The following is a 22,260-nucleotide window of genomic DNA, read 5'->3' as shown; positions in this document are numbered from 1 at the left end:
CAAATCTAGCAAAGCTAATCAGAGTATCAACATCAATTCCGAATGTATTTAGTCCTGATCAATCAAGAGATAAGCATGAGAGTATCAAAGTCGATTCAGTTTCATTCAAGCTTGGCCGAGACATTTCGGTATTAGTTCAGTTTCAAACGAGACACGATCACATTCGACAATCCCCTAACAGAAAGCAACAAAAACAGAACACTACACATGCTTCGCAAATGTTCGATCTCAATGGCTTAATACCTCACCAAAACCACACCTCGCTGGAGATACAGCATTTCCAATTGACTCCTAAGAAGCAGTCTATCATGACCTGTTTAAAGTTTAATTTCTTTAAACAACACTTTACAACTGTTCCAAGAATAAGCAATTCCTCCAAAATGAAGTCGAACAAAATCTAAGCTCTGAAGAGTTTGTCTATACTCTGAAACGTTAGCTTTAGTACAATCCACCTCAGTTTTGTCTTGAGTTTCCAGAATATGCTCAATATGATCGACAACATAAATCAAGGAGCAACAAAGCAGCGATGAGGACTGACCTTGAACCGAAATTCAAAGGAACTCACAATTGACCTAACAAAGACGAGCAACAACGAGAAGTACGTGCGAGCATACATCAAGCAACAATCAAATGAACTTAACAATCGACAATGGAACGAAAGATGACGAACTCAACAATCAAACGAAGATTATTCAGTTTCATTCATGAAAAGCAACAATGAGAGCAATCGAACTCAGCTAACAAGCAACGATGTAAAGTATGAGCAAACGAACTCAGCTGGCATACATCTAGATTATCCAGTTTCATAACAACTTGTTCTCAGAATTCAAAAAAAAAAAATTACTTGCAGCTTACACATATCAACACCCATTGCACACCCATTACACAGCCTATTCAACGAGTCTACAAGGTATGTGCACAGTAGCTATCATAAAAATTGTAGTAATTTGAGTTCGTTTACGCACACAATTCACATTCAAGGCGTCTGCCTAATTGTAGCGACTCACTTTTATTCTCTTATTTATGGTATACATCCAGAATTGTTCTACTTGACTTTTATAAACTTGAAGATTGCAGCGGAAACGATACAAAGCTACTAGCAATCCCACAACATATAGCGAATGGTAACCATTCTGCTCCAGAAATCAAATTCTTGCCAGAAATTGATTTCTGGAATTTTTGCCAGAAATTGATTTCTGGAGGAGAAATCTGTTTGATAAAACATGACTAATTCTGCTCCAGAAATTGATTTATGGAATAAAAATCTGTTTTAATTTGTTGATTTTTTTTGCACCTAAAAAAATTTAAATTTTACTCAAAGTGGGTGGCCACATGTATTATAAGCCATTCTGTAAAGTTTTGAAATTTTTGATTTTTTTTAATTTTTTTTGGGTACCTAAAAAAATTTAAATTTCACTCAAAGTGGGTGGCCACGGGTATTCTAGGCCATTTTGTGAAGTTTAGAATTTTTTATTTTTTATTTTTTTGGGCACCTCAAAAAATTTAAATTTTACTCAAAGTGGGTGGCTACAGATATTCTAAGCCATTCTGTGAAGTTTTGAAATTTTTTATTTTTTATTTATTTTTTTGGGCACCTCAAAAAATTTAAATTTCACTCAAAGTGGGTGGCCACAGGTATTTTAAGCCATTTTGTGAAGTTTTGAAAATTTTTATTTTTCTTTTTTTTGGGCACCTCAAAAATTTTAAATTTTACCCAAAGTAGGTGGCCACAGGTATTTTAAGCCATTTTGTAAAGTTTTGAAATTTTTGATTTTTTTTGGCACCTCAAAAAATTTAAATTTCACTCAAAGTGGGTGGCCACATGTGTTTTAAGCTATTTTGTGAAGTTTTGAAATTTTTGATTTTTTTTATTTTTTAAAAAAAATTCACCAAATTTCAAATTTTCCCGAAATCTGACTTTTTTTTATTTTCTGGAAATTTTTATGAATTTTTCTAGAATTTTTCAATTTTTATGCATTTTCTGAAAAAAAAAATTTATGAGAAAATAGGGAGAATGCATTTTGGAATCAAGAAGCTACAAAAAGTAGCTTCTCTTTTTCTTGCCAAAAACTCATTCCGGAATAAAAAATGCATTCTGGAATCAAGTATTTTTAACAAACGCATTTTTATTCCAGAATGCAAAAATCGCTCCAGAATGCATTCCGGAAATTTTTTAACAAACGCCATTCTGTTCCGGAATGCATTCCGGAACAGAATTTTTATTCCGGAATGCATTCCATGCGCACCCTTAACAAATCAAAACAGAGTGTTTAAATTGTTAAGAGTGACCAGGACAATGAATAAACAAACAATGAGCAGGACAATGAATAAGAAAAACAATAAACATTAAAACGATGAAAATGCAAACAATAGAGATTGGTTAAAATCTGCAATTGTACCTTCATTAGAGTCGGCAACGAAACTTCCAAGTGAGAATGGGCTGCTTGAGCGTTCTCGGCTAAAAACGGGGGTGAACAGGGAGAGTCTGGTTGCTCTTCCAGGACAGCAGAAAACAAGCCTTCGCCGCAGCTATGTGTCAATTACTAGTCCCAGAAGCCTCTGGATCTTCTTCACTGTGTATATCCTCTCGGTTGAATTTCTCTCCCAAAGTCAACTCCTTTGGTCCACAAGCGAAGATGGAGAGAGCTGCAATTGGCGACGGAATCGACAATGGAAATTATGGTTGTCATCAATGATTGTAATCACAACCAGCGAACGAATCTTAGAGCGCAATTCTGTCACTACCAGACATCTGAGTACAAAAACAGGGAAGAACCAAGTGGGTCCTGTGCTCTTCCGAAACCAACAGTCGACCGCTTCAGGCAACAGCGAGCGACGTATGATGGCAGTGGAAAACAAGCCTTGATTTTCCCTGCTTCTCTCGTGCACGCGCGCGAACTTGCGTTCTGAAGGCGTGGGAAAAAGGCCGGGCTTAGTTGCTTGATTTAATGGGTCTGGGTTGGCCTTTTATTGAGGAATCCGAAGGGGTCTCTTTCTTTCCTTCGTCTTCTTATGCCCTCATTTTCTTCTTCCGTGTCCCACATGTTCCCCTCCTTTTGACTAAACTCTCCCCTTTTTCTCTCTCTCTCTCTCTCTCTCTTTTTTCCCTCAATTATTACACCTTGGGTTTACGTTGCGACGAAGTCTCTTATGTTTGCAGTAAGACTTAGCATTGAAGGGCACAAACTGCTGCAGCAAAAAGTTCATTCTGATTCGGGATTGGTTCAGTTTAGCCGAACGTGAACTGGTGTGCTTGGCCTTTAGTAAACTAGTCCTCTAACTGTCTTGGATATTTGGGCAGTTGCTATTAATGTTCTACTTGGAGCTAATTTTGTTGCTTGAGCAGTTTGCTAGTAATATCTGTCGTACTCTACCAGTAATGGTTTGCTTGATTTCACATAAAGTTGGTGCTTTTTTTAATGAAATTAGGCCTAACGAAATTATATTTTGGGAATATATTTCATTTAATCATCGGAGGTCGATCCAGGAACGTCCATTCTTGCACGTGGGTGAGGGGTCCACTTCAGGGGAGAGGCTTTGACGGATTCATTGAAATCGGTCTGCGCATTCACATGGTATCTACCTTTTAACACCACCGAAGACGCAGCTCCAAGTCCGAGATCAAAAACCAGAGCGAGACGCGAGACCTTTTGTGAGGGGAACCCCAATAACATGGCAGCAATCGGTGGTTCCAGCGCGTCGGCGACCCAGTACGACGTGTTCCTGAGCTTCAGAGGCCCCGACACCCGCAACACCTTCACCGACTGCCTCTACCGGACCATGGTCGGCCAGGGGATCCTTGCTTATAGAGACAGCGAAGACCTTCACGCCGGTGATCGGATCGACGATCTCCTGAGAGCGGTCGGCGACTCCAAGATCTGCATACCGGTCCTCTCCAGAGGCTACGCTTCGAGCGCTTGGTGCCTCCGCGAGCTCGCTCGTGTGATGGAGCTCAACGAATCGATCGGGAAGCCGGAGATCCTACCGATCTTCTTTGACGTCACGCCCTCCGACGTCAAGCTCAAGACGAAACTGTACGTGGAGGACTTGGAGAAGCACGACCAGAGGCCTGGCGGGGAGAGCAGGGAACGGTGGGAGGCGGCTCTGAGAAAAGTGGGTAAAATCAAGGGATGGGAAGTCCAAGGGAAACCGTAAGTAAATGCTTATAAATGGAACTCTTTTCAAGCTTCAGTCGAAATGCCATTTTCTTATCATTCTTGTAAATGGCAGTGAAAATAAGCTTGGGTGGTTCAGCATTCGATGTGAAATATATTGGTCGATGCCTCATATATAGACCAGTTGTTGGTATATGAGTAGTAAATTTCATTTCTGAATTCACTAATTCTCATACATAACCAGGGCCATTTTGGCTAGGGATAACTATATGAGTAAATTTGATCTAATTCTAGAATGATGTCTGTAATTTGGACTGCAAAGAAACATCGTCTTTCTCAAGGGGAAATTGTAACTTATCGGCATAACGGCAATCATATCTTGCGGATTCTATTTCACAAAAATTCTTCTGGCTTTATAGAATTTACCTGACACTTGAAATAATGATCCAACTCACATGCTATCTGCTCGTAAGTAGTAGTGAGATTGTTATTTCTTTTCTTTTACTAAAACTGTTTGGTTTGTGACAGACATGGTGAAGTCATTGAACTCGTTGTGAAAGAGGTTTTGCATAAGCTGAAAGTAAAACGAAGACCTTTGGACAGCAAATTTATTAAGGAAGACCAACAAGTAAAAGCCATAATGGAGTTGCTAGACGTTGACTCCGGCACTGGTGTGCGTTTCATTGGAATTTATGGAATGGGTGGGATCGGTAAGACTACACTCGCTTCATGTATTTACAATGAACTATATCCTCGCTTTGATGGCCAATGTAGCTTTCTTGGAAACATCCGAGAATTGTCGAAGAGAAATGGCCTAGTAGATCTGCAGAAACAGTTGGCAACCGACATCATTGACTCCAGGTTTGTTGAAAAATTTATCGACGCTGATGAAGGGATAGCTAGCATAAAGAGGAGAGCTGGTTCTAAGAAAGTTCTCATTGTTCTAGACGATCTAGATAGGAAAGAACAGCTTAAGAAACTAGTGGGAGGGCCTAACACTTTTGGTTCTGGGAGTAGGATTATAATTACAACAAGGGATCAACGGATTCTGAATGAAGAGGAGGGAATCTTAGCTTATGAAGTAAAGCAAATGGATCGTGGTAAAGCGCTAGAGCTTTTCAGTTTGCATGCCTTTAATAGTTTCTCTCCTCCCGATACTCATAAGAGTCTCTCTCGAGAAGTTGTATCTACGACTGGCGGACTTCCATTGGCTCTTGAAGTCATAGGTTCCTATCTTCATCACCAAAATGAGGAAATATGGAAAGAAATGCCAAAAAGGTTGAAGAATGTACCTCATGATGACGTTTGTGACAAGTTGAAAATAAGTTACGATGAATTACGAGATGTGGAAAAAGAAATTTTTCTTGATATTGCATGCTTCTTCATAGGTGAAGAGAAATCATGGGCAACCTATTTCTGGGATGCTTGCGATCTATACCCACATAGCTCATTGAAAAAACTTACTGATTTGTGTCTAATTAAAATTGTTGGTGGTGATACTATATGGATGCATGATCAGCTGAGAGACCTTGGAAGGGACATTGTTTGCCAAGACTGTAACAGGAATTTGACAGAGTGCAGTAGGTTGTGGAATGGCAATGAAGCTCTGAAAGTAGTAAGATCGAAAGAGGTAAAGTAAAAGTAGGATCCAAACATTAACAACCGTACAATTATTTTCCTATTTCTCATTCAAAAGTTTCCTTTTGACGATTCTGAATGACAAATTTAATGTTTGCAAGCTCATACTCATCGACGGTTTCTATTGGCAGAGAAAGCATAAAGTGCAAGCACTCAATCTAGTCGGACATTTTGTATGTCCCATCAACATTGTTGATAAAGAACTTAAGAGGATGCCTAATCTGAAATTCCTCAACTTAGTAGCAGGGACTTTTGTTGGAGACGTCAACAATCTCCTGGAGCTAAGATGGCTTTTTTGGTGTGCTCCTCCTCTAAATTGTAGAATGGCCAATTTGGACTTGAAGAATCTAGTAGTTTTCAAACTTTCGAGCAATGAAAACACTGAAAATTGGGGTGGATGGAACATTTTGAAGGTGTTAATTCATACTTTTGTTCTCTCAACATAGTATTCTCTCTTTGATTCTTCTTTATAATGTTTTAGCAAATTTTGCAGATGGCAAACAAATTGAAAGTTCTTTCTCTCATAAGATGTTATGGACCAAAACGGACTCCGGACTTTTCTGGATGCGTGAGTTTGGAGAGACTGTCTCTTGATGCCTGTACAAACTTATATGAAGTTGACTCCTCTATTGGGAAGTTGAAAGGTCTTACTCACTTGGACATTATTGGTTGTAGGAGGCTTCGAACTTTGCCCGAAGAGATTGGAGGACTAGTGAATCTGAAGCAATTTTGTGTGAAAAACTGTCACCAAATGGAGAAACTTCCATACTCTATTGGGAAATTAACATCGATGTCTAAGTTGGATCTATCATCCGCAAAAATTAAAAATTTACCCAATTCTATTGGCAATGCAAAACACCTGTCATTTATTGATCTATCAGGCACGCCAATTGTGGAACTTCCAATTTCTATTGGAGAGCTCACGCAACTCGAGTTCCTTTCACTCCAGGGATGTAGAAGTTTGAGGAAGCTTCCAGAATCAATAAGCAATCTGAGATCGTTACAGAAGTTGAAACTCTCAGGGACAAACATTGTTAAGTTACCTCATTCTATTGGCAATGCAAAACACTTGTCATTTATTGATCTATCAGGCACGCCAATTGTGGAACTTCCAATTTCTATTGGAAAGCTCACGCAACTCGAGTTCCTTTCACTCCAGGGATGTAGAAGTTTGAAGAAGCTTCCAGAATCAATAAGCAACCTGAGATCGTTACAGAAGTTGAAACTCTCAGGGACAAACATTGTTGAGTTACCTCATTCTATTGGCAATGCAAAACACCTGTCATTTATTGATCTATCAGCTACGCCAATTGTGGAACTTCCAATTTCTATTGGGGAGCTCACGCAACTCGAGTTCCTTCCACTCTGGGGATGTAGAAGTTTGAGGAAGCTTCCAGAATTAATAAGCAACCTGAGATCATTACAGGAGTTGAAACTCTCAGGAACAAACATTGTTGAGTTACCTCATTCTATTGGCAATGCAAAACACCTGTCATTTATTCATCTATCAGGCACGCCAATTGTGGAACTTCCAATTTCTATTGGAGAGATCACGCAACTTGAGTTCCTTTCACTCCAGGGATGTAGAAGTTTGAGGAAGCTTCCAGAATCAATAAGCAACTTGAGATCGTTACGAAAGTTAAAACTCTCAGGGACAAACATTGTTGAGTTACCTCATTCTATTGGCAATGCAAAACACCTGTCATTTATTGATCTATCAGGCACGCCAATTGTGGAACTTCCAATTTCTATTGGAGAGCTCACACAACTCGAGTTCCTTTCACTCCAGGGATGTAGAAGTTTGAGGAAGCTTCCAGAATCAATAAGCAACCTGAGATCATTACGAAAGTTGAAACTCTCAGGGACAAACATTATTGAGTTACCTCATTCTATTGGCAATGCAAAACACCTGTCATTTATTGATCTATCAGGCACACCAATTGTGGAACTTCCAATTTCTATTGGGGAGCTCACGCAACTCGAGTTCCTTTCACTCCAGGGATGTGAAAGTTTGAGGAAGCTTCCAGAATCAATAAGTAACCTGAGATCGTTACAGAAGTTGAAACTCTCAGGGACAAACATTGTTGAGTTACCTCATTCTATTGGCAATGCAAAACACCTGTCATTTATTGATCTATCAGGCACGCTTATTGTGGAACTTCCAATTTCTATTGGAGAGCTCACGCAACTCGAGTTCCTTTCACTCGAGGGATGTAGAAGTTTGAGGAAGCTTCCAGAATCAATAAGCAACCTGAGATCGTTACGAAAGTTGAAACTCTCAGGGACAAACATTATTGAGTTACCTCATTCTATTGGCAATGCAAAACACCTGTCATTTATTGATCTATCAGCCACGCCAATTGTGGAACTTCCAATTTCTATTGGAGAGCTCACACAACTCGAGTTCCTTTCACTTCAGGGATGTAGAAGTTTGAGGAAGCTTCTAGAATCAAGAAGTAACCTGAGATCGTTACAGAAGTTGAAACTCTCAGGAACAAACATTGTTGAGTTACCTCATTCTATTGGCAATGCAAAACACCTGTTATTTATTGATCTATCAGGCACGCCAATTGTGGAACTTCCAATTTCTATTGGAGAGCTCACGCAACTCGAGTTCCTTTCACTCGAGGGATGTAGAAGTTTGAGGAAGCTTCCAGAATCAATAAGCAACCTGAGATCGTTACAGAAGTTGAAACTCTCAGGGACAAACATTGTTGAGTTACCTCATTCTATTGGCAATGCAAAACACCTGTCATTTATTGATCTATCAGACACGCCAATTGTGGAACTTTCAATTTCTATTGGAGAGCTCACGCAACTCGAGTTCCTTTCACTCCAGGGATGTAGAAGTTTGAGGAAGCTTCCAGAATCAATAAGCAACCTGAGATCGTTACAGAAGTTGAAACTCTCAGGGACAAATATTGTTGAGTTACCTCATTCTATTGGCAATGCAAAACACTTGTCATTTATTGATTTATCAGGCACACCAATTGTGGAACTTCCAATTTCTATTGGAGAGCTCACGCAACTCGAGTTCCTTTCACTGCGGGGATGTGGAAGTTTGAGGAAGCTTCCAGAATCAATAAGTAACCTGAGATCGTTATCGAAGTTGGAACTCTCAGGGACAAACATTGTTGAGTTACCTCATTCTATTGGCAATGCAAAACGCCTGTCATTTATTGATCTATCAGGCACGCCAATTGTGGAACTTCCAATTTCTATTGGAGAGCTCACGCAACTCGATTTCCTTTCACTCCAGGAATGTGGAAGTTTGAGGAAGCTTCTAGAATCAATAGGCAACTTGGGATCGTTACGGCAGTTGGAACTTTCAGAGACAAACATTGTTGAGTTACCTGATTCGATAAAAAATCTCGAGCAATTGAGGGTGATGGGGTTAGCTAGAACTCCGATAAGGAGGTTACCTGCTAGTATTGGAATGCTAGAGAGGTTGGAGAAGCTTCATGCCAATGGTTGTAGAGAACTTGCAGGTGAACTTCCCACTGAAATTGGTAAACTACTGTCTCTAAGTATCCTAGACATATCATGTACTTCTATTTGTGCAGTACCAACAGAAATCAATTCCCTCACGCGACTCCAAACACTAAATTTAACAGATTGTGATGAGCTTCAGGAGTTGCCAAAGCTTCCCTCGAGTTTGAACTTTCTATATGTTCAATCGACATCGTTGCGGTTAGTTCCGGACCTCAGTAACCTCACGAATCTAGTGGAATTGTTTCTGTCTAACGGCTTTGGACGAGCACTTGCTCAGGCATCAAACCCAACGCAAACTCTTCAATTGCAATGGGTTGGAAAGTTATCTAAGCTGGAGAAGTTGAGCTGGGGCTTTTTAGATATTCCTGTGCCGTCAACGGAGTTGGGTTGCCTACCTCGATTTGGAGAACTCACTTTTTCCTACATGGATAATTTCAACTCGGTAGTTGTTGGACCACAATTTTCCGACTTGAAATGTTTGTTCCGTTTGTGTATTTTTTGCTCTCCAGTGAGGGAAATTCAACTGGATGGGCTTGAACTATTGAGATATTTGGATGTGAAATCATGTGAGTTTCTCGAGGGATTGTCGATTATTTCATCAAGCTTGAGGAAGCTCTGTGAAATGGCAGTTGGAGATTGCCCAAAGCTGCTTGAAATTCGATTTCTCAGTACGATGGAATCATTGGAGACACTTTCCGTTGAACACTGCGATTCCTTAGGCGCGTTGTGTGGTTTATAAAACTTGAAGAAGCTGACGCATTTACGCGTCCACGACTGCAATGGGCTACAGGTTGTTGAGGGCCTTGAAGAATTGGAGCTTTTGGAGTACTTGCGATTTGAAGTATGTGGATCCTTGGAAAGCTTCACTAATGTATCCAATTCAAACATACCAAATGAATGCACGATAGGTGTAGCGGATTGTGCGAAATTACCAGATACTAATGGCTACTTTATTAGTTACGGGGATTACAGAGAGATGATTCTTGACAGGACGAGGGAGACATTTAATGAGGTGCGCCTTACTTCTACCCTTCACTTATTTTTCAAATTTTTACTTTTCGAAAACGCATGTAGTGGGCATGACTTTTCTTTCCCTTGTTCCGTATAATTTCCATGTCTCTCTATCTGTATCTCCCTCTCTTGCATGTATTAATTCATTTATGCGCGCGGTTCGTATATATAGAGAATGAATAGACAGAGACGTGTGGTTGTTTCTCTGTTTAACATTCTCATTACTCAGCTACTTCCTTTCAAGAGGGTGCGTCGCAATTGACAAGGGTGGCTGTCTTGGCACGCGTCACACCTCTCTTCTCACGTGCATGGACTTTTCTTATGTCGGTGAAGTGAGAATATTTCTTTTTCTCGAGTGTGTTGGATGAAGATTTCATCTTGAGTGAACTCAATATAGTCTCAGATATTGAAGAGCTCAAATATTGCAAAATGAAATAAATGCCGTTTTTAGAAAATTAATTATAGTCTTTTGAGAATTTTGTGGTAAAACGAAAATAATAAATGTTCCCTAAAACCAAACTAACGCAAAATTTTCTTTCAATTACGTGGGAATCCATATGTGGAGAAATGACCCATAAGTGGGGAAATGAATCTAAGGTAGAAGATGAGATCCTAAAATGTCACTCAAGTCAAACTAAATTTCAATTACAATATTTTTGTCTACGAGGAGTTGCCTTGTTAATCTAGACGTATAGACGCCCCTAGTGGATATAGTCTAGAAGGTAAACACCCGAGATGATGACTAGCTCTTTCACGTGTCAACCACCCAATGGTTAGTAAGTAAATTATTTCTTAAACTGGCAATTGCCATAGTAAGGATCATTCATGGACACATGAAAATGATCATGTCAATATTTCACCAACCAAAGATAAAAATCTCGCACGACAGCACAGAAGTAGAAGCTCGACTGCTCTTGGTTGTTTGAATAGATTTCGCTTAAACAAATGCCCCCTTCCCCTTTATATTTTAAAATTAAAAAAATAAAGATATAGAAACGAATATATGATTTATGTATTTTGAAAGATTTGAGGTGTTACAAATTGGATGAGCCACGAGAAAGGAAAAGTAGCGAAAAAGGATATACCAAAAACAGACTTAGCTTAGATGCAATTCCCATTTGTCAACAATGTTTTACTTGTCGTCCTATGCCTATCAGACTAACTGTTTGGTTTGGCATTCACTTTTAGAAGGCAAGCATGTGAAATGGTCCAATTCTATCATTCGTCCAAATTTTACATATTGCTTGATATTTCAGTATCAAATGATTTATTCTAGTTTTCTATGAAACAGAAAGAATTCTTGAAAGAACAAGAATGCATATAGAAAACATATAATTCATGATATCTATTTATCTAAACAAACAGGTAAACATACTGTTTTCTTTTCCCGATAGCTCAATCTGATTAGATTAAAATACAAAGTAGCCAATAAAATGTGGGTAAAATATGTACGTATATAATAGATACATAATCATTATACTGCTAAACCGTTGGATAATCATGTTGAATTCAACAAGTTATTTTTTATGGATAATTGTTAAAAGCTAATAACTCTGTAGATTATGCTAGATATACTAGCAATTGTTTGCATAATCGGTTTTCACAATGATGGGTAACCAAGGCATATAATCCACTTATATATGAAGAAAATGATATAAGTTAATGTTATCAAACCTTTAGATCAAGAAGGTTAAGTTAGACAAAAAAAAAATTAGCACTCGTCAAATAAAGGGAATCGATCCTATCCTAAATTTATTACTAGGTTAAGTAATAACTCTCGAGTATAAAAGAAAAATCTTTATTTAAAACCCATGTATACACGTGTCCTACTTGTCTATAAAAATGAAACGAATGGGCAATATGACTAGTAAAATATCAAACAATCGTATTCTACTATTAAGAGCTCCTCTTTATACTATTTATCAACAAATTAATTATGAGCAATTCATTGAATTTTCTACATAATCCATAAATAATTAAAATAGGTATTGTAACTTAAATACGAATTGAAGCATTGTAGTGTTCGGACTTCAAAGTGGATGGGTTAGATGATATTTGAATTTTCTTATGCTAAAATACTTGGAGAAGACTGATCCACTTTTGCTTGTACTCTTGTACTAGGAAGATGTAATGGAAACACACGAAGAAGAATCAAAGATGGAGATCAGCAGCTATAGGTCTCAGAACTCGTCATTGCCTACCAGAGGGTCTCCAGAACCTGGCACTGAGTTCGACTCTAGAGGTGAGTCACTGCTGTTAGAATGAATATACTGTCATCCGGATACACAAACTAACATCTGTTAGCTTACCAATATTCAAAATTAACAGGGATTGAACTACAACTTTGGATGCTTTGCTGCTATTAGCTTGGATATGATTTCATCGATTAGCTTACCTCGATAGCACAAACTATCTTGCAGGTTTGAATGACTTTCAGTCTCTTCCCTGAACCACATCTTCGGATGTTTCCAAGTGTTCGTGCTCAATTCTGTAAACAAAATGTGTCTGATTAAAGCGATGGCGAGATGAATGAATTCACAATGTGATCGAGTTTGGGAATCTTGTGAAATTTCGTAAGTAATGGAGTTTACTCTGCTTTGAGGACATGTCCCTCCTCTTCCAGGTCCACCACAGGGGAAATTTATTGTCGATTGTTCGAGGTAATTAATTCCATTTTGTGAAAATCCAATTGTGTGCCACGTCGATTTCCGATGCATATGATACTTTTCTCGAAAGTGCGCATTATGATGGGCAAGCTCAAGGTATCAGTATGTTCAACTAATAATTTTTATGCCATAGGTCACTCCTTTTTGTTAATGCCGTAAGAAGTCATTTTTAAACAGTTAAAGAAGATGATCTAATTCTCCAGATGATCCAGTACTTCAGAGTCAGTTGTTGTAATTGTTATCATTTTTTGGACATTACGGCAAGGCACTCTTTCTTTTTCCGTTTTTGGTAGATTAATAGTTCTGCTAAAGTTGCTCAAATAACTAAAGAATGCAAAAAACTAAAGAAATAAAAGAAGAAAAAATGAAGAAACAATTGAGCTGGAAATAGACGGTATTTGGGCTGTTGATCTTCAAAATCAACTTAGCAAAAGCTCCTCGAAAATCTGTCAAGATTTACTAACAGGCACTATCTGTAGCCCTGCATAACGCTGTCATAGATGACGTGACCTAAGCGAAGATAATTTTTGTCCTTCCCGTGCCGATGTTTGCGAATTTGACAAAAGTATTGGTCGAAGAAAATGATTGGGTGGTATTGGCATTTGCGCATTCCACTATGCTAGCCAAAGAGCATTTCTAATGACTATTATCAGTACCTGTGTTTCAAGTAATTCACTGCTAACGGCAGAAGAGACTAATTACATGGTATCTGCATTTTTGCATCCCACAATGCTAGTCAAAGAGCCATTCGAATTTTCTTCTAGGAGGTTGTAGTGTAGTGGAAGAGGCCAATGAAGGATCGATGGCAGATGTTCAAGCAATTCACTGCTATACTTTTTGTTCTGCTATCATGATGCAAGGTACATTAGCATGTTTTCCATTTAGGAGGTTGTAGTGGAAGAGCCATTCGAATTTTCTTCTAGGAGCTTGTAGTGGAAGAGGCCATGGAAGGATCGATGGTGGATGTTCAAGCAACTCACTGCCATACGTTTTCTTCTGCTATCAAGGGGTAATGTACATTAGCATGTTTTCCATTTACTGCTATCATTTTGATAAAGGTAACTACAACTTTTTTTACCAGTGCTGAGATCATCTGTTGGCCGGGGTATTGTCAAGCATTGATGGCTATGAACACCAAAATATCTAGTTTTCAAATATCTTCAGCTTCCCTTTGGCCTAATACTTCATTTCAAGTTCTTTAGATGTGGCCTCCCGTGGCCGTTGAGTGATTTGGTATATGAATCAGATTTTCCGACTACTAAATGTACTGTCACTACCTAAATCATGAAGAGAGCTGGCACAGAGATAATAGAGAAATGCCAAAAGCAAGTTAATCACAGCATAACGATGAGAAATGTAGCACAAGATATCTCCATCCTAAGGTGCGAGCAAGATTTTTGGAGTTCAATTGGATTGGACGAAACCTTTGCGGCTCCTTGATTACCGGGCTTTTGCCTACTGAGGTCTTTGATCTTAGGGGCACTATATTAGTCGAGTGATATCAGCTGATTACCTACTAGACCTTAAGCTTTGGGCCATAGGCTGATGATGGTGTAAAAAGAGAATCCTGCTTGATTTGTCGAAGCTCAAAGTACACATGAATTTGAAAAGAAAAAAGAAAGCGGCATAACAAAATTGGAAACAACATGCCTCTTGACAAAGCAGACACAGAGGAGGGCTCTATTGCTATGTGTCATTGTCCGAGTTCCTGGGAATTAGATTTTTGGACTTCGCTGGATAAAGCAGGCCGCTAAGGGACTAGTTTCAGGTTGATTATGCCGAAGCTGGTGCGGAATGGTTCCATGGACAAACATCCTTGTCTGAACAGAGACATTTCGAGTGTCGTCCCTTTGAAAATGTCCTGTAATTCACTACTTACCGTAGCGGTAGAAGTCCCTCTTTCAGTCTGAATGCGCAAATGAAATGTGACTATAGTGGGCTTGGGCACACTAAGGACAAAATGGATATGGACAATTTTGGAAATATTGTTGGTTTTGGATAAATTATATTGAATAGATAATTTTGGAAAAATTTCATCTATATGATGATGAACTTTAATTAAACAACATTCGCGATGGTAGGTTTTAGTTTGAAAGCTGAAATTTACGTATATAGGTTTCGTTGTAGGACAATACCTTTGTTCATACCAATTATTGGGGTATCCGCTAGAGTTGATGCATAGATATATTATGGTGTATACCATTTATTTGGTGGATATATCCTCATCTCACATAATTATGAGTTTTACATAAATGAAATTCATATTATATGACATATATAACATGCTCATTAAGTAATTTCTTGTCGGAGCGGAGTTACAAACTATGTAGGATGGCTCTTTTGTGTACGCACCAAAACTTGAGATTGGCCCTCAATCCTTCTTGACTTCTTAAACTATAGTTGCTTAATTCATGGAAATCCTTTGTTGGAAGCAGCTCGACAGTTCACGTAACCGCACAAAATGTGCCAAGCTTCCTTTTCATTTTTGCAAAAACAAAAAGTGATCACGTAAAATGGTTGATTAATGGAGAAATTATTCAATGCACTTAATACACTAAACTAAATCAGGATTGCAAAATTTTATGGACTGCATGTAAAACTCACATGGGACCTATCATTTTCAATGGTCCATATTTTCAGTTTGGTATATATACTACGCTCATGTAATATAATATCTGCAATTAGAGAGCCAATGGTAAGAGGAGAGTTATCTCTGTTGGTTTTAGTATTTGCAAGGAAATTTTCCTCTTCGTCCATGCCTAGAGTATACTTTGTTCTGAGATTTCATGCCACATTCATTAACCCGTTAATTGTCGGGAAAATTATCCAAAAAGTCCTAAACCTATTGTACGGCAGCTAATTCAATTTTAAACCTTTCAATTTAGTCGTAAACATTTTAACAATTTGACAATATAGTCATTCTGGCCAATTTTAGCAGGAAATTGATGACGTGGACGTCAGCCATCTTACATGGCACGACCGACGCTAACGTGGACGATTTTTACAATTTTGTTTTATTTTCTTTGTTCGCACCTTGTTTTGGCGCCGAGGCTTGGCAACCGACGGAGGGAAATAAGGAAAAAATAAAAAAGAGAAAGGAAATAAACAAAATTCAACAATAAAAATTGTAAAAATTGTCCACATTATTACCGACCGTGCCATGTAAGACGGCCCGTGCTGACTAAACCGCTACTTCAGCGATTTCCAATTCTAGAGAGAGAATTGATTTTGGTTATGGAGGATGAGAGAGAGTGAGAAAAGGAGGGAGGATTATAAAGGGGGATGAATGATGACATACTAAATCGGTATTCACAAAATAGATTTAAAACTAATAGGGTAATTTTCCGCACCGATATGGTGAGAACGAGGAGGGGTGAGAATGAGGCAAGGCGAGGGTGAGAACGCGTCCCTTACCTGGTCCTCAAGGCTACTAAAGGGGCCCCATCCTTGCCACCTTCCCATGCCTGGGGGAATACGGATAACCATGGGTGAACATTCGGGTGCCTTCAAATCGAAAATTAAATTGAATAGATTTTATTCAATCGGTTCTAGGCTGGTTTACACGGACCTAGTAGGATTTTGAATCAAAAATTGGGGAACCAGTCTTGACCGATTCAATTTTCAGTTTTAGACCGTAAACTGTCGGTTCTATCTAAAAACCTGCTCGGAACGGGTTTTTTAACTTTTTTCGTTAGAGAAAAAATTAGAAATGATGGAGATGGATTTCGAACCACTATACCACAAATTGTTCACATAATATGTTTTCCTCAAACAATAGTTATATTACTCAAAGTTAGGCCCGATTCCCCGATCGATTCGAGAGCCAACTCTGACGGGATGGGTTTCGGGTTCTGATCTATTATCTACATACCCTAAAACTAAATACTGCTATGGATAACCATGTCTTCCCCACGATTTTATATAAAGCAACAACCAACTTATTTTTTAACAAGTAAGTAATTAGTAATTTGATGTAATTTTTTTTTTGTCGAAACTTGACGTAATTGACATAGCACGAAATGGGTGTTTACTTAATTGTAGAACATGGGTGTTTATTATCATTTTTTTTTGGGTCTGATGACATGGGTGTTTATTTGAGAAGGAGTACATTTATGATTTAGGAAAGAATATATATATTATGTGATCTCCTTCTTTGTACGACCAAAAGAAGTCCCTCGTCCATGCACAAGGTAAACAGAGAGTCCAAGAAGTCAAACCGGTCAAACGCAGATAATCTTCTCCAAAAAAACGAAATTAAGTTCCACCGCAAATCCAAATTTGCGAATTGGGCGAATTTGAACACATCAATCCTCCATATACACAGCTCAAACCGAGGAAACGCCCGTACAACTTCCTCTCTCTCTCTCTCTACTCTTTCTTTCCTTTGTCTTATGCTCTTCTGTCCCACGTGTTCCCCTCCTTTTGACTTAAACTCTCCCCTTTCTCTCTCTCTTTTTTCCCCTCAACTATTACACCTCGTGTTGACGTTGTGACGAAGTCTCTTATGTTTGCAGTAAGGCTTAAGCACGGAAGGGCACAAGCTGCTGCAGCAAAAAGTTGATTCTTATCTGGGATTGGCCTTACAGTTCTAACTGGCAGGTTCGGTTTAGCCGAACGTGAATTGGTGTGCTCGGCCTTTAGTAACTAGACCTGTAACTGTCTTGGATATTTGGGCAGTTACTATTCATGTTCTGCTTGGAGATAATGTTGTTGCTTGAGTAGTTTGCTACTAATATCTGTTGTGGCCTGTAATGGTTTGCCGAAATTAATCACTTGTTTGTGACTTGTACTGGGTTTGGCTTCCCAGCTTAGTTTGATGGAGAAAATGAATTTGACTTGCCCATAAAATAAAGTTGAATTTGGGAAGATGTTTCGAGCTTGACAGCGACGCTTTCGGTGTCCTCTCTTTTTTAATTTAAGCATCGCTCGTGGGTGCCGGTCCATTTCGAGGAAGAGGGTTTTGACATGATTTCTAATTTTTAACACCACCGAAGACGCAGCTCCAAGTCAAGCAAACACCAGAGCGAGACGAGAGACCTTTTGTGAGGGAAACCCACCAAAAACATGGCAGCACACGGTGGTTCCGGCGCGTCGGCCACCCAATACGACGTGTTCCTGAGCTTCAGAGGGCCCGACACCCGCGACACCTTCACCGACTGCCTCTACCGGACCATGGTCGGCCAGGGGATCGTCGCCTACAGAGACAGCGAAGACCTTCACGCCGGTGATCGGATCGACGATCTCCTGACAGCGGTCGGCGACTCCAAGATCTGCATTCCGGTCCTCTCCAGAGGCTATGCTTCGAGCGCTTGGTGCCTCCGCGAGCTCGCTTGTGTGACGGAGCTCAACGAATCGACCGGGAAGCCGGAGATCCTGCCCATCTTCTTTGACGTCGCGCCCTCCGACGTCAAGCTCAAGACGAAACTGTACGTGGAGGAATTGGAGAAGCACGATCAGAGGCCCGGCGGCGAGAGCAGGGAACGGTGGGAGGCGGCTCTGAGAAAAGTGGGTGAGATCAAGGGATGGGAAGTCCAAGGGAAAGCGTAAGTAAAGGCTTATTAATGGAAAATTTCCAAGCTTCAGTCAAAATGCTATTCTCTTATTGTTCTTGTAAATGGCAGCGAAAACTAGCTGGAGTGGTTCAAAAATTCGATATGAAATGTATTGGTCGATGCATCATATACAAACCGTTTTTTTGGCATATGAGTAGTAAATTTTCATTTCTCACCCAAGAAAAAAAAACAAAGACTATTCACCAATTCTCATGCATAAGCAGGGCCATTTTGGCTAGTGATAGTTATATGAGTGAATTTGATCTGACTCTAGAATGATGTCTGTAATTCAGACGGCAAAGAAACATCTTCTTTCTCAGAAATAGGGGGAAATTGTAAGTTTGTCGGCATAACACCAATCATATCGTGGGGATTCTATTACACCAAAATTCTTCTGCCTTTATAGAATTATCCAACACTTTGAAATAGTGATCCAACTCAAATGCTATCTGCTAGGAAGTAGTATTGACACTGTTCTTTGTTTTCTTTTACTAAAAGTGTTTGTGTTGTGGCAGACACGGTGAAGTCATTGATCTCGTTGTGAAAGAGGTTCTGCTTAAGCTGAAAGTAAAACAAAGACCTATGGACAGCAAATTGGTTGGGGTAGACGAACAAGTAGAAGCCATAATGGAGTTGTTAGATGTTGACTCTGACACTAGTGTGCGTTTCGTTGGAATCCATGGAATGGGTGGCATCGGTAAGACTACTCTTGCTACGGTTGTTTTCAATGAATTATGTCCTTGCTTTGATGGCAAATGCAGCTTCATTGGGAACATCCGAGAATCATCAAACAGAAATGGCCTAGTAGATCTGCAGAAACAGTTGGCATCAGACATCTTTGATTCCAGATTTGTCGAAAAATTTATCAACGCTGATGAAGGGATGGATAGCATAAGAAGGAGATCTGGTTCTAAGAAAGTTCTCATTGTTCTAGACGATCTAGACAAGAAAGAACAACTTAAGAAATTAGTGGGGGGGCCTGAAACTTTTGGTCTTGGTAGTAAGATTATCATTACAACAAGGGATAAACGGATTCTAGATGAAGAGAAGGGAATCTTAGCTTATGAAGTAAAGCAAATGGATCATGATAAAGCGCTAGAGCTTTTCAGTCTGCATGCCTTTAATGATGTCTCTCCTCCCTATGCTCTTCAGATTCTCTCTCGAGAAGTTGTATCTACAACTGGGGGACTCCCATTGGCTCTTGAAGTCATAGGTTCCTATCTTCGTCACCAAAAAGTGGAAATATGGAAAGAAATGCTAAAAAGGTTGAAGAAAGTACCTCATAATGAAGTCCGGGATAAGTTGAAGATAAGTTACAATGCATTAGGAGATGTGGAAAAAGAAATTTTTCTCGATATCGCATGCTTTTTCATAGATGAAGAGAAATCATGGGCAACCTATTTCTGGGATGCTTGCGATCTATACCCACATAGCTCATTGAAAAAACTTATTGATTTGTGTCTAATTAAAATTGTTCGTGGTGATGCTATATGGGTGCATGATCAGCTGAGAGACCTTGGAAGGGACATCGTTCGCCAAGAATGTATTGGGAATATGATAGGGCGCAGTAGGTCATGGAATGGCGAAGAAGCTCTTAAAGTAGTAAGATCAAAAGAGGTAAAGTAAAAGCAGGATCCATACATTATCAACCATACAATTATTTTCCTACTTCCCTCAAAAGTTTCCTTTTGGCCATTCTAAATGACAAATTGAATGTTTGCAAGCTCATACTCATTGATGGTTTCTATTGGCAGAGAAAGGATAAAGTTCAAGCGCTTAGTCTGGTTGGACATCGTTCAAATCCCATCAGCATTGTGGATGAAGAACTTGAGAGGATGCCTAGTCTGAAATTCCTCAAGTTAAGAGCAGGGACTTTTGTTGGAGACGTCAACAATTATCTCCTGGAGCTAAGATGGCTCTCTTGGGGTTATCCTCCTCTAGATTGTAGAATGGCCAATATGCACTTGAAGAATCTAGTTGTTTTCATACTTTCAGACAATAAAAACACCGAAAACTGGGGTGGATGGAACATTTTGAAGGTGTGAATTCATACTTTTGTTCTCTCAACATAGTAGTCTCTCTTTGATCCTCTCTGAAAATATTTCAGTGACTTTTGCAGATGGCAAACAAATTGAAAGTTCTTTCTCTCTCAAGATGTAATATATTGAAACGGACTCCAGACTTTTCTGGATGCTTGAGTTTGGAGAGGCTGTCTCTTGATGACTGTCTAAACTTGCAAGAAGTTGACTACTCTATTGGGATGCTGAAAGGTCTTACTCACTTGGACATTACTTGTTGTCTACGTCTTCGAAATTTGCCCGAAGAGATTGGAGGACTGGTGAATCTGAAGCACTTCTCTATTAAAAAGTGCGACAAAATGGAGAAACTTCCATACTCTATTGGGAAATTAGTATCATTGTATGAGTTGGATATATCATACACGGAAATTACAAGTTTATCTGATTCTATTGGTAATGCAAAACACCTGTCATTCCTTGATCTATCATACACGTCAATTGTGGAACTTCCAATTTCTATTGGAGAGCTTACGCAACTCAAGTTCCTTTCACTCCATCAATGTCGAAATTTGGGGGAGCTTCCAGAATCAATAGGCAATCTGAGATCGTTACAGACGTTGCAACTCTCAGGGACAAACATTGTTGAGTTACCTGATTCGATAAAAAATCTCAAGCAATTGAAGGTGATGAGTATGGGAAATAGTCCAATAAGGATGTTACCTGCCAGTATTGGAATGCTAGAGAGGTTGGAAAAGCTCGATGCCCAAGGCTGTGAACAACTTGCAGGCGAACTTACCACTGAAATTGGTAAACTATTGTCTCTAAGTATCCTAGACATATCATACACTCGTGTTCGTGTAGTGCCAACGGCAATCAATTCCCTCACACAACTCCAAGAGCTATATTTAACGGATTGTAATGAGCTTCAAGAGTTGCCTAAACTTCCCCCGAGTTTGAATTATCTAAGTGTTCAATCGACATCATTGCAATTAGTTCCGGATCTCAGTAACCTCACAAATCTAGTGAAATTGCATCTGTCTAACGGCTGTGGACAAGCACTTGCTCAGGCATCAAACCCAATGCAAACACTTCAATTGCAATGGATGGGAAAGTTATCTAAGCTGGAGAACTTGAGCTGGGGCCTTTCAGATGTTCCTGTGCCATTAGCGGAGTTGGGTTGCCTACCTCGACTTAGAGAACTCACTTTTTCTTGCATGGACACTTTCGACTCAGTCATCATTGGACCACAATTTTCCAACTTGAAATATTTGTCCAGATTGAATCTTTATCGCTCTCCATTGAGGGAAATTCAACTCGATGGGCTTGAACTGTTGAGAGTTTTGAATGTGAGAGATTGCGAGTTTCTTGAGAGATTGTCAGTTTTTTCATCAAGCTTGAGGAAGCTCTGTGAAATGGAAGTTTTACATTGCCCAGAGCTACTTGAAATTCGATTTCTGAATACAATGGAATCACTGGAGAAACTTTATGTTAGACGCTGCAATTCCCTAGGAGAATTGTATGGTTTATCAAACTCGAAGAAGCTGAAGACTTTAGGGTTAGAAATGTGCAATGGGCTAAGAGTTATTGAGGGCCTTGAAGAATTGGAGCTTTTGGATTTTCTATTTTTGGTCAGGTGTAGATCGTTGGAAATGTTGACTGATGTATCCGATTCGAAGATACCAAATGAATGCAGGATACGTGTATGGTATTGCGCGAATTTACCAGATACTGATGGCCGTTGTTTCAGTTACAGGGATTACAGAGAGAT

General features: G+C 39.4%; 1 long non-coding RNA gene and 1 pseudogene across 1 annotated transcript in view; both read left to right on the top strand.

Moving 5' to 3' along the window:
• LOC130136272 (uncharacterized) overlaps nucleotides 1–22,260 on the top strand; it is a 32,544-nt gene that overhangs the window by 7,008 nt on the left and 3,276 nt on the right. The gene's annotated exons all lie outside the window — the stretch shown is intronic.
• LOC115662361 (disease resistance protein L6-like) lies at nucleotides 3,602–20,845 on the top strand (annotated as a pseudogene).

This window comes from Syzygium oleosum, unplaced genomic scaffold (assembly GCF_021117445.2).
Source record: "Syzygium oleosum isolate NSW1041296 unplaced genomic scaffold, Sole_v2.1 Sole_v2.44, whole genome shotgun sequence".
In the NCBI taxonomy this organism is placed as follows: Eukaryota; Viridiplantae; Streptophyta; class Magnoliopsida; order Myrtales; family Myrtaceae; genus Syzygium; species Syzygium oleosum.
Note: the sequence above shows the minus strand (reverse complement) of the source record. Positions and strands in the feature narration are given on the sequence as shown.